Raw genomic sequence first — 12,272 nt, 5'->3', positions numbered from 1 at the left:
GGGGTCAATCGATAGAACGCTACCCGGGCATCAAAATCATGACCATGGAGCTCTTGGTGTAAGTGCATGTGGTGCGGGTGAAACTGCTGGGTATGTAAAAAAAAAAAAAAATGGCGTATGGCTTTTAGTGCCGGGAGTGTCCGAGGACATGTTCAGCTCGCCAGGTGCAGGTCTTTCGATTTGACACCCGTAGGTGACCTGCGCGTCGTGATGAGGATGAAATGATGATGAAGACGACACATACACCCAGCCCCAGTGTCAGTGAAATTAACCAATGATGGTTAAAATTCCTGACCCTGCCGGGAATCGAACCCGGGACCCCTGTAACCAAAGGCCAGCACGCTAACCATTTAGCCATGGAGCCGGACGCTGGGTATGCAATATCCATATAACAGATGCCCGGCTGATGTTTGTCTCCTGTGCAGTGGCCCATGTGCTAGTGTGAGGGTTATACCACGTAGCGTCCAAGATTCGCTGTGAGCGGATGTCCTGGGGTGATCTCGAACAGGGATGCAGATGTCTTTCCACACTCTGAAATGTCATGCCTGTCGGTTGTTGTCTATCCAGACAGCATTCTTTATACAGTCATTGTGCCTGGTATGCCTTCTGTCTAGCTTGTCCATTGATGAGTAAACATCACATACAGTACTTGTCGCTGGAATACATCGCGAGGCAGTGAATAAGCTTTGTGTTGTTACTTGCCTCGGAGGGGAATTTGTGCAGCTACATACTGTACCTACCTGCCATTGGATGTTTGTATCATTCCAATGGGGCACTCTTTGCCATACCTGCGGTCTACGAAGTTTGGAACACAAATGATGTAGTGAACTGGTTGCCTATGTCCTAGTCACGGACCACTTTCATCCTCATCCTCGTCCAACCCAGCTCCATACCCTATGCCATGATACTTATGACCCTCTATAGGGCCAAATAAACAAATCAGTCTATGGAAGCTATTAAATATGCAACCCTACCACATTCTAGACAGTTGATGATTTAAAAAAAACCACATACTTGTTTGGGATTTGAACCTTCGAGCACTGTCCAATATCGCATCTCCTGCCGCACCCTTGCCATGTGAAGTACTGTGAGGCTTGACATGCAGCGTGCAGTTTCCAGCCTATATAATACCTGCTCCTGGTCTGTGTGTGCACCTCCTCTTGTAAGGTAGGTGTTCTTCATATCTGTGCTCATTTTATGGGTTCCTTCGAGGTACGAATAATGAATTAATAGTGACTGTCACGATTCCTGCTGTCTTCTAGCCCATAACCATACATCTTGTTATATTACCCCAATTTAGGGAGAGGGACCAATATATTTCAGAATTGTAGTAAAAGTGGCAGGATGCATAAAACTAGATTGCAAGGGGCTGGTGGTCCACCCAGTATACTAGGTGTAGTACCCCTCACTGACAGGTAGCATGTGCAAGACTGCATATTTGTCCACCTCTCATATTGTTTCCCAGATTCTGGGGCACAATGTACTCACTTCCGTGCTCTCTGTGGCCCTTTGCAGGTTCTTATTTTTGTGCTTTATTGATCTTGATTTGATCTCTTCCTTCCAGTATAAAAGAAAGCCAAGTATCAGGTTAATATTTAAAAAACTACTGATAGATGTACAAAGCCTTTAAAATGTTGCTGGAGTAATCTCCATAGCACCCCAAAGAACACACCCACGGTATCCCCTGTCTCTCGTAGGAGGCGACCAAGGGATGATGACATTAGAACCATGTGATTACTTGTGATTAGTACCATTATATGCGGAACACCATGGGTCGACGTTACTTCCGACTAGTACCACCTTGCAAGGAGAACCATGGGTCAACGTTACATAGAAGCAGTACCATTATGTGAGATACACTACCGGTCTGGCTGTTGTTTTTGATAAGTGTCATCGTGTGCATTCCACCAGTCAGTTCCACTGTGTTCAGATTGGGTCCATGTTACCTATGAGTAGTACCACTTTATAAGGAACATCATGGGTCTATGTTGCCTGTGGTTGGCACCACTCTGTGAGAAAAACCACAGGTTTGACTGGCACCCATAATAAGTACCACTGTGATGAAAACCATGGATCTGTGTTGCCTTAGAGTAATGCCATTTATGTGAGGAACACCATGGGTTTGTGTTGCCAGTGGGCGTTAACATAATGTGTGATACACTGTGGGTCTACATTGCCTATGATTAATAGCACTATGTGAGCAACACCGTGAGTATATGTGGCCTGTGATTAGTTCCACTAAGTGAGGAACTCCACAGGAACACTGGCGCCCGTGATTATTCCCACTATGTGAGGAACACCATGGTTCTGCGTTGCTTGTGAGTAGTACCCTTATGTGTGAAACACCATAGCTTTGTGTTACCTGTGAGCGGTGCCATTGTGTGTGACATACCATGGATCTACATTACCTGTGATTAGTACCACCATGTGAGAAACACCATGAGTCTACGTTACCTGTGATTAGTACCACTGTAGGAGGAACACCATGGTTCTGTTTTACTAGTGATTAGTACCATTATGAGGGGCCAGTGACCTGGATTTTGGACCCCTCTAGATAAGTATTACGCCAGTGCATAAGTCATTGTGAATAGGATCCACTGATTGTTTTTGTTTCATGATCATTTTTTAATTGTCATTTGTTTCAGACTCTAGTCAGTGGATACATTTTGGAGTTCTAACTCTCATTTCGTTCACCTCGTACCATTAGGGGTCGATGACCTAGCTGTTAGGTCCTTTAAACAACAATCATCATCATCATCATCATCATCATCATCAGTCTCTATTGCAACTGTTTTTACAGTGTGTAGAGTTAGTTACAGACTCTTGGATTTGGACTTAAACTTTCACAGGAGTGCCACTGATATTTCCCTTATTTTTCAGTGTGTCAGAAACAGGTATAGAAAAAAATTCTAAATATATGTTGCCATGAGTTACTTCAATGTAAAACAAACTCTAAGAGAAATACATTGAGTTTTATGCTTTAGGCCCTTCTGAAGCTCTCGCTTCTGGTGAAATATTTTGAATAACTCATAGCTAAGATCCTACTTGACCTTATTCTAAACTGAAATACCAAGTTTCATTTAAATCCGCACATCCATTTTCCTGTGATGCTGTGACTTGGACGCAGACAAATATTAAACTGAACTTGATATAGGCCTAGGTCATTACAATTATGTTGTTATTTTTGTCAGAATTCAGTATTAACCAACTTGAATATCAAATGAAATGCTCAATTGTAACGAAAATGATTTTTGTTATTTGGTTGTGATACTGTGGAGTCCCAGCATCCATTATCCATGTTAGGAGTAGCTGAATGGGGTCCAACAGTGAAACAAATGGAAAAGGAATTTCTGGTGTTTGATCCTCATCTTGGATGTGTCTTAGGCTACAGCTCTGAGATCACTGTGTATGGGGGTCACTTCTGGCAAGCTGAGATCCAACTTAAATTCACGTCAGTAGCAATTCCTCCAGTTGTCACCTCTTTTGCCCAGGTGTCCAACAGCGATTCAGCAGAGGCAGGTTTCCAGGTGGAACAGGAAGCCTCAAATGTGGACCTGCGCACTGACAGCAGATGTGCGACGGTCATATTTCCAAGATTACTCAGGAATTCAATTCAACATATGTATTTGGGCATGCCTATTTATTTATTTATTTTTTTCAGTCATCATCATCATCATCATCATCATCATCATCAATGTCCCACTCCAATCGCCCGGGTGTGGTTAACAAGCTGCCTCCTCTCCTTTCTGGAAAACAACTAAATCTGATTGGTCCAAGAAGCCATTTCCTTTTTGAGAGTATATGTTGGAGCAGTATCACAGAAGACACAATAGACTGCTACCAATCACAGACATGCCTATTCACCACCATATTATCTGGCTCCGTGGCTAGATGGTTAGCATACTGGCCTTTGGTCCAAGGGTTCCTGGGTTCAGTTCCTGGCCACATTGGGGATTTTAATCATAACTGATTAATTCCTCTTGCTTGGAGGCTGGGTGTTTGTGCTGTCTTTAACATTAAAATTCATCTTAGGTATGGCCCCATCCTCACAGACACACAGATCACCAATAGGGCACCAACTTGAAAGACCTGATCCAGGCCTTTTTGGAGGCCATTTGCCACCATACTGGACAGTCTTATCATATCAGCAAAATACCCTAGTAGTCACTGCCAACACACTTCGTCCCACACGAGCAGCAATATGCCAGATGGATGCATCACGTTCTCTCATGCCAATAATGCCTCCTCTTTCAAACTCATTTGACAGTACGGTTCTCACATATGTCTGCAAGGCATTCGCATGTCTGCTCAAGTCACACTGCTCCATTACCTTCGGTTTATAGCGACAACGAGAGCCGCTTCACCAGTCGGTGGTAGTGCGCCGAGATAACAATGTGGACCTTGAACCTGAGGGCTGACATAGTTCAAATGCTAATCATTTCTTCAGAACATATTAATACACATGTCCTGTGAATATGAACTTCCTATCTCTAGTCTTTCAAGGTGTTCTGGTTTTTATGAACATGAGTGTGTACCATGAATCTGAAAATCATTTCTTTTTAATTTAATACCTCGCAGCATTCAATGGGATATATGTTCACCACTATATTTTTTTGTACTCCCCAATGAAATAAAAATATATTAGGATCATAGCAGTCGGTGGTTCAGATTAGAGATCTTATATATTTAAATAATTTAATAGAAAGTGAACAGAATTACAGTTTAACCACAGACAGGTTACGTGACATCCTTGCACATTCGGGTTTCATAAAAATATCTTCAGATTGATGATATAAGAACACAAAGAGACTGATATGAAAATTAAAACCTTTAGTTTGTCTGAAACAAATGATATCAAGAAAATTTGGCCCCAACATGTGACAGAACTGAGCTGAAGTTTTATGGCTTTCACCCATTTGGGTTATTCATATCATGAACATGAAAGTGTCAAATTTTATTTTATTTTATTTTATTTTGCAAGCTGCACAGGTAGAAGTGCTTAATCAAAGTACATAAAGTGGAAGCAAACATTTTTATTTATTTCAGTACCTTTAATGTCAAGAACTCTTGAGTTGTACTGTACATGGATGTGAGTGTTCTGCATGCCGGTATTTCTGATAAAAAATTTTTGTGTGTGAAATTTTCTTGAGTTTGTTTAAAATTATGTTGTTAATTTCAATGAATTTCTTGAATTTGCTAGGTTAAGGAATGGACTAGAGATTTCCAAAGCACAATATCACTTTGTAAAAAGCACTTGTCTTAAGTGAGTAACGTCTAACTAAGAAAGGATTTGTAATTAACTGTCTTACATTTTAACATTCCTTGACTGTGCAATCTAGTGCATCAGGGCAGCATATTGTCATAACACAAGGGAAAGTATGTGATGGGCTTTATTAGGCATAAATTGTGTAATGGTTGTAGGTTGTGCTCTTTTAGATTAACGAGAACATTTAGATTTTCAAAGAAGAGTAATTGCACATCATCCATCAGACTTATTTGAAGTAAGCATCTTAGTTTATTCTTTTGCATTCTGTTGTAAACCCTTTACACTTTGATTTCTTTCCCTACATCCTCATTTCTTATTCTGCCCATCCTTATCATACCTTTAAAAATTTCATTTCACTGGCCTAGATTTTATTGTTGTGTCTTCCTGTCATCCAGGTCTCTGCTGCATCTGTCAATATTGGGCAGTAGAAAATCTTATATATCACATCTTTACATTTCATTGGTACTTCCTTCCTCCTCACCAGGTTTCTCACAGTCTGATAGAATGCATTTCCCTATTGAATCCTTTTTACTGATCTCCATGTCTAGCCCTGCATCAGTTTGTTGCCCAAGTACGTAAAATTCTGTACAATTTCAAGGTTTTGTCTCTTTGTTTTTATAATTCCTTTCCCTTCTCTTTTTCCTCGAATCAACACAATTGTCTCACACTTTTCCACACTGATTTTCATTCCATAATTTTGAGTAATTTCACTTAGTATGTTTAGTTGTCCTTTGTACTTTCTCTTATTGGCTGCCATGTGGTCAGAAGTCCTATTCTCATTGGCAGCTGTAAAATGGAAAGTGAATATTGTGGTAGTTAAATCTGGTGTTGTTTTCGTCCCTTCCATTGCATCATGTTTATGTGTGACTGTGGTGTTGAAGTGGTTGATCAGATGATCAGTATGGCTTAAGTAAGTTAAATTGTGATCAGCTGTTAATGCAGTTTTGTTTAAAAGAATGGTTGTACCACATGCTTGTCATGGGATAGACCTAGGTACAGAGCTACCTTTTGTGTAAGAGACATACCGGGTGAATTGGCTGTGTGGTTAGAGACATGCGGCTGTGAGCTTGCATCCGGGAGATAGTGGGTTCGAATCCCACTGTCGGCAGCCTTGAAGATGGTTTTCCATGGTTTCCCATTTTCTCACCAGGCAAATGCTGGGGCTGTACCTTAATTAAGGCCACGGCTGCTTCCTTCTAACTTCTAGGCCTTTCCTATCCCATCGTCGCCATAAGACCTATCTGTGTCAGTGCGATGTAAAACCACTAGCAAAAAAAAAATGTGTAAGAGATAATGTGATGTACCATATTGGTTATCATTATAATATGGGTTCTGTTTCTTTGACTGAATGGTCAGTATTGAGGCTTTCAGTTCAGAGGGTCTTGGGTTTGATTCCCAGCTGGGTCAGAGGTTTTAATTGTGTTTTGTTAATTGAATTTACTCGGGGACCAGGTATCAGTGTTTGTTCTATCATACTTCTCTTCATATACACATCACATTACCAGCCTCCACAGAAAGATGCAGTAGTGAATTCATGCTTCACATAGGGTTGGCATTACGAAGGGCACCCAGCTGTAAAACAGGGTTAAGTCCATATGTGCAAGACACTATGCACTCATGACCCCACCAGGATGTGGAAGAAGGTTATATTATATCATCGCAAGGTGTGTTCATTCAAGGTTTGATTTAAAATAATTATTTTTTTCTGAAACAATTTTCAGAACAATTCCCTTCTATTACTGAATCAAAGAAAACTCATACTTTATATTCAGTACTGTCTGCTGGTGTGACTTTTTGGTATCACACGGCAGGAAAAGCAATGTTTCCATAATATCCCAACTTTTTATTTTTGCAAATTAGCAGTTATATGCAAAGTACCAACTACCAAGCTCAATATTAACACTAAAATTAAGGAAAACAAGAGTCACTATTAATATTTTTTCCAGGATTTTAGACTATATTGATGCCGGTATGTAAAAGATCTCCGGTGATACATTTGGTGTTCACCAGAAATAATTAATTTAACACTCGGCAATAGCCCTCCAAGAGAGACCTTTGTTATTCTGCCATCTGGTAGAGCAGGGATGGCGAACTTTTTCCAGCTAATGTGCCATTTTAAGTCTGGTTTATTGTTCTCAACCATTTACCGTGCCACTTGTTATTTTCCTTTAAGGACTGGCTAGCCCCCACCCCCACTTCCTTTCCTAATTCCCAATTATGCTCCACAATATGTTATTTATTTATTTATTTATTTATTTATTTATTTATTTATTTATTTATTTATTTATTTATTTATTTATTTATTTATTTATTTATTTATTTATTTATTTATTTATTATATCTTGTAAATATATTTGATTGCGAGTTCCATGATCGTATTTTGTAAATTTATCAAAAATCCAAATATTTTGAGAATAATAAGCTCCCATTGTAACACTTCATCATTAAATATTATTAGATACAACAATAAGAAAATACTAATATTGCCAATAGACTTTTCAGTGAAATATCGTTTAGCGTGAAACTTGTTGCTGAATCTTTGTAGCCATGTCATTTATGTTAGATTCATAATATGTCTTCCGCAACACACAAGAAGCATTTAGGTCTGAAACAAGACGGTTTATAACTGTTGACTCCACAAAGTTCATTTCAGAAAATAGCTGCTCGCAGGCATACGATGACCCAAGCAAAGTAAGTAGCGCTGTAGCAAGTTTCTTCATGGCTGAAAACTTTTGTGGGAGGCAGTTCTACTGTTAAAAGCAAGTTCTCTGTCTTCTCGATAGAGTATTCACCATCAACAGCACTCTCGATTTTCACCAATGCTTCATCAAGTTGTACGATCTTTTTCACCCATGTACTGCTTTCTTGAAATTCAATCAACTCTATTTCTAAATGGTCAATAAAAATTGACCTTAAAGTCACTCATGAACAGGTCAAGAGAGATGCAAATGAAATGAGACTTACAGCAGATATGATCAACAATAAAAGGAATTCAAAAGTCAAATTGACATCAGGATATCGGGAGGGGTACCACCAAAATACGTAATGTTTTCTCCAAATGTCAAAATCGGGAAAATCTCTTGGAAATTATTTGTTTTGAATTTTGTGAGCCGCCTCTGTGGTGTAGTGGTAAGTGTGATTAGGTGCCACCCCCGGAGGTCCGGGTTCGATTACCAGCTCTGCCACGAAATTTGAAAAGTGGTACGAAGGCTGGAACAGGGTCCGCTCAGACTCGGGAGGTCAAATGAGTAGAGGTGGGCTCGATTTCCACCTCATCCATCTTCGAAGTGGTTTTCTGTCGTTTCCCCGCTTCTTATCCAGGCAAATGCCGGGATGGTACCTAACTTCAGGCCATGGCCGCTTCCTTCCCTCTTCCTTGTCTATCCCTTCCAATCTTCCCAGCCCCCCGCAAGGCTCCTCTGCAGCATAGGAGGTGAGGTCGCCTGGGCGAGGTATTGGTTATCCTCTCCAGTTATATCCCGACCCAGATTCTGAAGCTCCAGGACACTGCCCTTGAGGCGGTAGAGGTGGGATCCTCACTGAGTCCGATGGAAAAGCCAACCCTGGAGGGTAAACAGATGAAGAAGAAGAAGAATTTTGTGAGACCTCCACATACTTCTTACAAATACTTTTTGTTTCTTCAAAAGTTAATTGATCTGAAAAATTTGACCTCAGTTCAGTTCGTACTTTAAGTGAAGGAAAGTACTTAAATGTCTTTGTTTCAAAATCCCTGATGAATACTTCAAGTTTTCTCTGGAATGATTTCATGATCTCAAGCAAACTATCTGCAGCATGCCCCTTTTCTTGCAGTTCCTTATTTATATCATTGTATACTGCTGTAATATCACGGAGGAACATTCAAAACTACAGCCAAATAGGGTCCGTGCGTTCTGGGAATTCTTCCTGTTTTTCTATCATGAAGAAGTGAATTTCGTCCAAGAGCTCGAATAGCCTCTGGAGTACTTGCCCACGACTCAGAAAGCAAACAGTATTGTACATTACAAGTACGCCATAGTAAGATTCCACTTCGTGTAAATTTTCGGGAACTGACGATTATTTAGAGCACGTGCACGTATGAAGTTAACATTTTTGGTTACCCCGAGAGTATTCTTTCACATGACTGCATACTTCTTTCGCACATGGTGCTTCCTGGTGTAACATACCATGAAACTGTATAATAGGGTGCTTACATTTTTCTTTAAGAAATTTCATAACCCATTATGAATACCCACCATACCTGCGGCATTATCAGTTATTACATTTACATGTGATAAATATCATTCTTGATCCGTATTGATTAGGTGGTAAATTCAATAAATTAACTTATTGATATTATTCCATTATCAGTTATCCCAGACACAATATTATTTAAGTCAAACCCCATTTTAATACAAGTTTTGGTTTCACTTCATTCCTTATATCTTTCCCTGTAGTTCCTCCCTCACCACATTTCAACAAGGAAACTGGACAAAAACAGCTATCATTGCTTTCAATTGCTCCGAAACTCACTAATCCTTATTATCCTACGCTTGACAGTATTTCTGCTTGCTGGCATTTCTTTAATTCTGTTAATTATTTGTTGTTTGTTAGGAAAGTTTTCAAATACTGTATCAGACGTAGGCCTAGATAAGAAAGTCTCTTTCAAGAACTCAGTCAAAAAGTGGTTCCCTATGCTGTACTGTGCAGTGAGATAGATGAAAACAGCTGCACTGATAATATTCCTTGGCCTGAAATATGATACAAAAAACTAGTTTGTTTTGTGTATTGTTAGAATTTTTGATGACAAGTTCTCTTCTATCTTCATTTCATTCGTCTTAAAATGGCGCTTGACATTATATGTGCGGCATACAACTATCCTATGTTTCTGAACACAGGGAACACAAAGTTTTATTACTCCTTTCTATTACTCCGAATTCCCTTGTCCACTATTCTTGAAGAATCCGGTCATTACCATTCTTAAGATTTTTGTTTTTGTGTGTGCAAGAAAAACATGTTTGTGAGGTCCGTATACAAACGACATTCAATAAACAGTTGTACACAAATAATAAATACCCGCTACTGGCTACTTCACACAAGTCAAATTTCACTCACTCACTGACTGATGGCCAGATTTTCAATATTTATTTCTTACACGTAAAACACTATGACTGTATGATGCACGGTATATGTATAGTCTGTAGTAAAGGATGTATGTAAAATCTTGAAGTGGCGTGCCACCGAAATCATGTTCGCGTGTCACCTAGTGGCACGCGTGGCATAGGTTCATCATCCCTGTGGTAAAGCAAAACAGAGCATTGAAACTGAACAAGCAGGCTGCCTAGATGGCACCAGATTACAATGCCTGCACTTAGTAGTTGAGACCATATTATCATTATTATTATTATTATTATTATTATTATCATTATTAATAATAATAATCTGAGAGAGATGAAAGTTGATGATGGTGCAACTGCATAACCTCTTGTTGCTATAAAGGTATGGATGCTCACCCAATCTATATCATGTCGTCTTGACAAGGGGTACTGAAAAGTAGTTGAACTGTCAACATATTTATAATGTGTTCGTAATATAACACCCCAGCAAAAGATCAAAGCTTGTCAATTGATAACAGCTGTAAAGGCCTGCACCAGCATAAGAGTCACTGTCTGAATCAACCAGAGAACCAAGCAAGTGGCTGCGCAGTTTGGATCACATAGCTATTGGCTGCATTCGGGAGATAATGTGTTCGAACCTCACTGTCGGCAGTCCTGAAGATGGTTTTCTGTGGTTTCCCATTTTCACTTCAACCAAATGCTGATGCTGTACCTTAATTAACATCATGATCATTTCCTTCCCACTCCTAGCCCTTTCCTATCCCACCGTTGCAGACCCACCAGTGTCGATGCGATGTGAAGCAAATTGTAAAAATAAATAATACAGCATTCAGAGAAATATATCATAGCTGAAAACGCTTTCACTCATATAGATCAGAATATAAAATTGAGGAAATTATGTGCTTGCTTCCATCCACCACCTACCCACCAATTCTTTGCTTGTTTCAATCAAGAGGCAATTAAAATTGGGAGGTATTCCAACAACTTTATTCACAGCAGGGAACAGAACCTGTACTTAGATAGAGTCTGGCTTCCAAATCTCTGAAATGGGCAGCAGCTCAATCCCATTATCATTTCTTTAAAATTCTCTATTGAGCAGTGAATGCCACATATCCACCTGTATAAGATGCCAATCCCATTTGATCACCACACTGTCTTGATAACATCTGCTGTGAAAGCCTACATCATTACACAAGCTCTTTGTGTTATCTGTTTAGCCAGGTAGTTGATTGTCATTCACAAAGCACGCTAGAACACAAGGTCATTTATGTGCTATTTATCTGATGTTGCTGAAATGATCTCTTAAAAATAGCTTTAAAACCAGCTTGTTTGGTTGAAAAGTTTTGTGTGGTATCTGCAAAGTTTCTGTAGTCATTAAAGGGATGTATAATTATTAACTGTACCAGAGATAATATTAAATAACTGGAATGTGTGTAATTGCACCTGCATTTATCATTACCATTGTAAATTGCCTAAGTTTTGAAATATGAATATCCGATCTTTGTTATTCTTAATGCACATTTTTAATAGAATTACCTTCAAAAAATAGTTTTTATTTTCTGGAATGATTAACACATTGAAGACTGAGCAGATGAAGTTAGATCTTACACTGTGGACTGAACGTTTTAGTGCATTTTCACATTTTTATACAAAAATAACCGATAACCTTACTTACAGTCACAAACCTATTTTGGATTCAGCAACATGAGCTACGCATGCATTCCTTGTTTTTTAAATTGAGCAAAACCACTATCAGTTATAAATAAATGTATAAAACCTTTTTTCTATTTTCTATATTAAAAATATTAAAGGTTACACATTCACACACACCATGATACACTTATGAAACACAACATATATACTAATAATTGGGAAATGAAACAATTACGTTAATTGTGGAAATTGGCTCTAGT

The sequence above is a fragment of the Anabrus simplex genome, chromosome 1, assembly GCF_040414725.1.
Source record: "Anabrus simplex isolate iqAnaSimp1 chromosome 1, ASM4041472v1, whole genome shotgun sequence".
Taxonomy (NCBI): Eukaryota; Metazoa; Arthropoda; class Insecta; order Orthoptera; family Tettigoniidae; genus Anabrus; species Anabrus simplex.
This window is presented reverse-complemented; position numbering follows the sequence as displayed.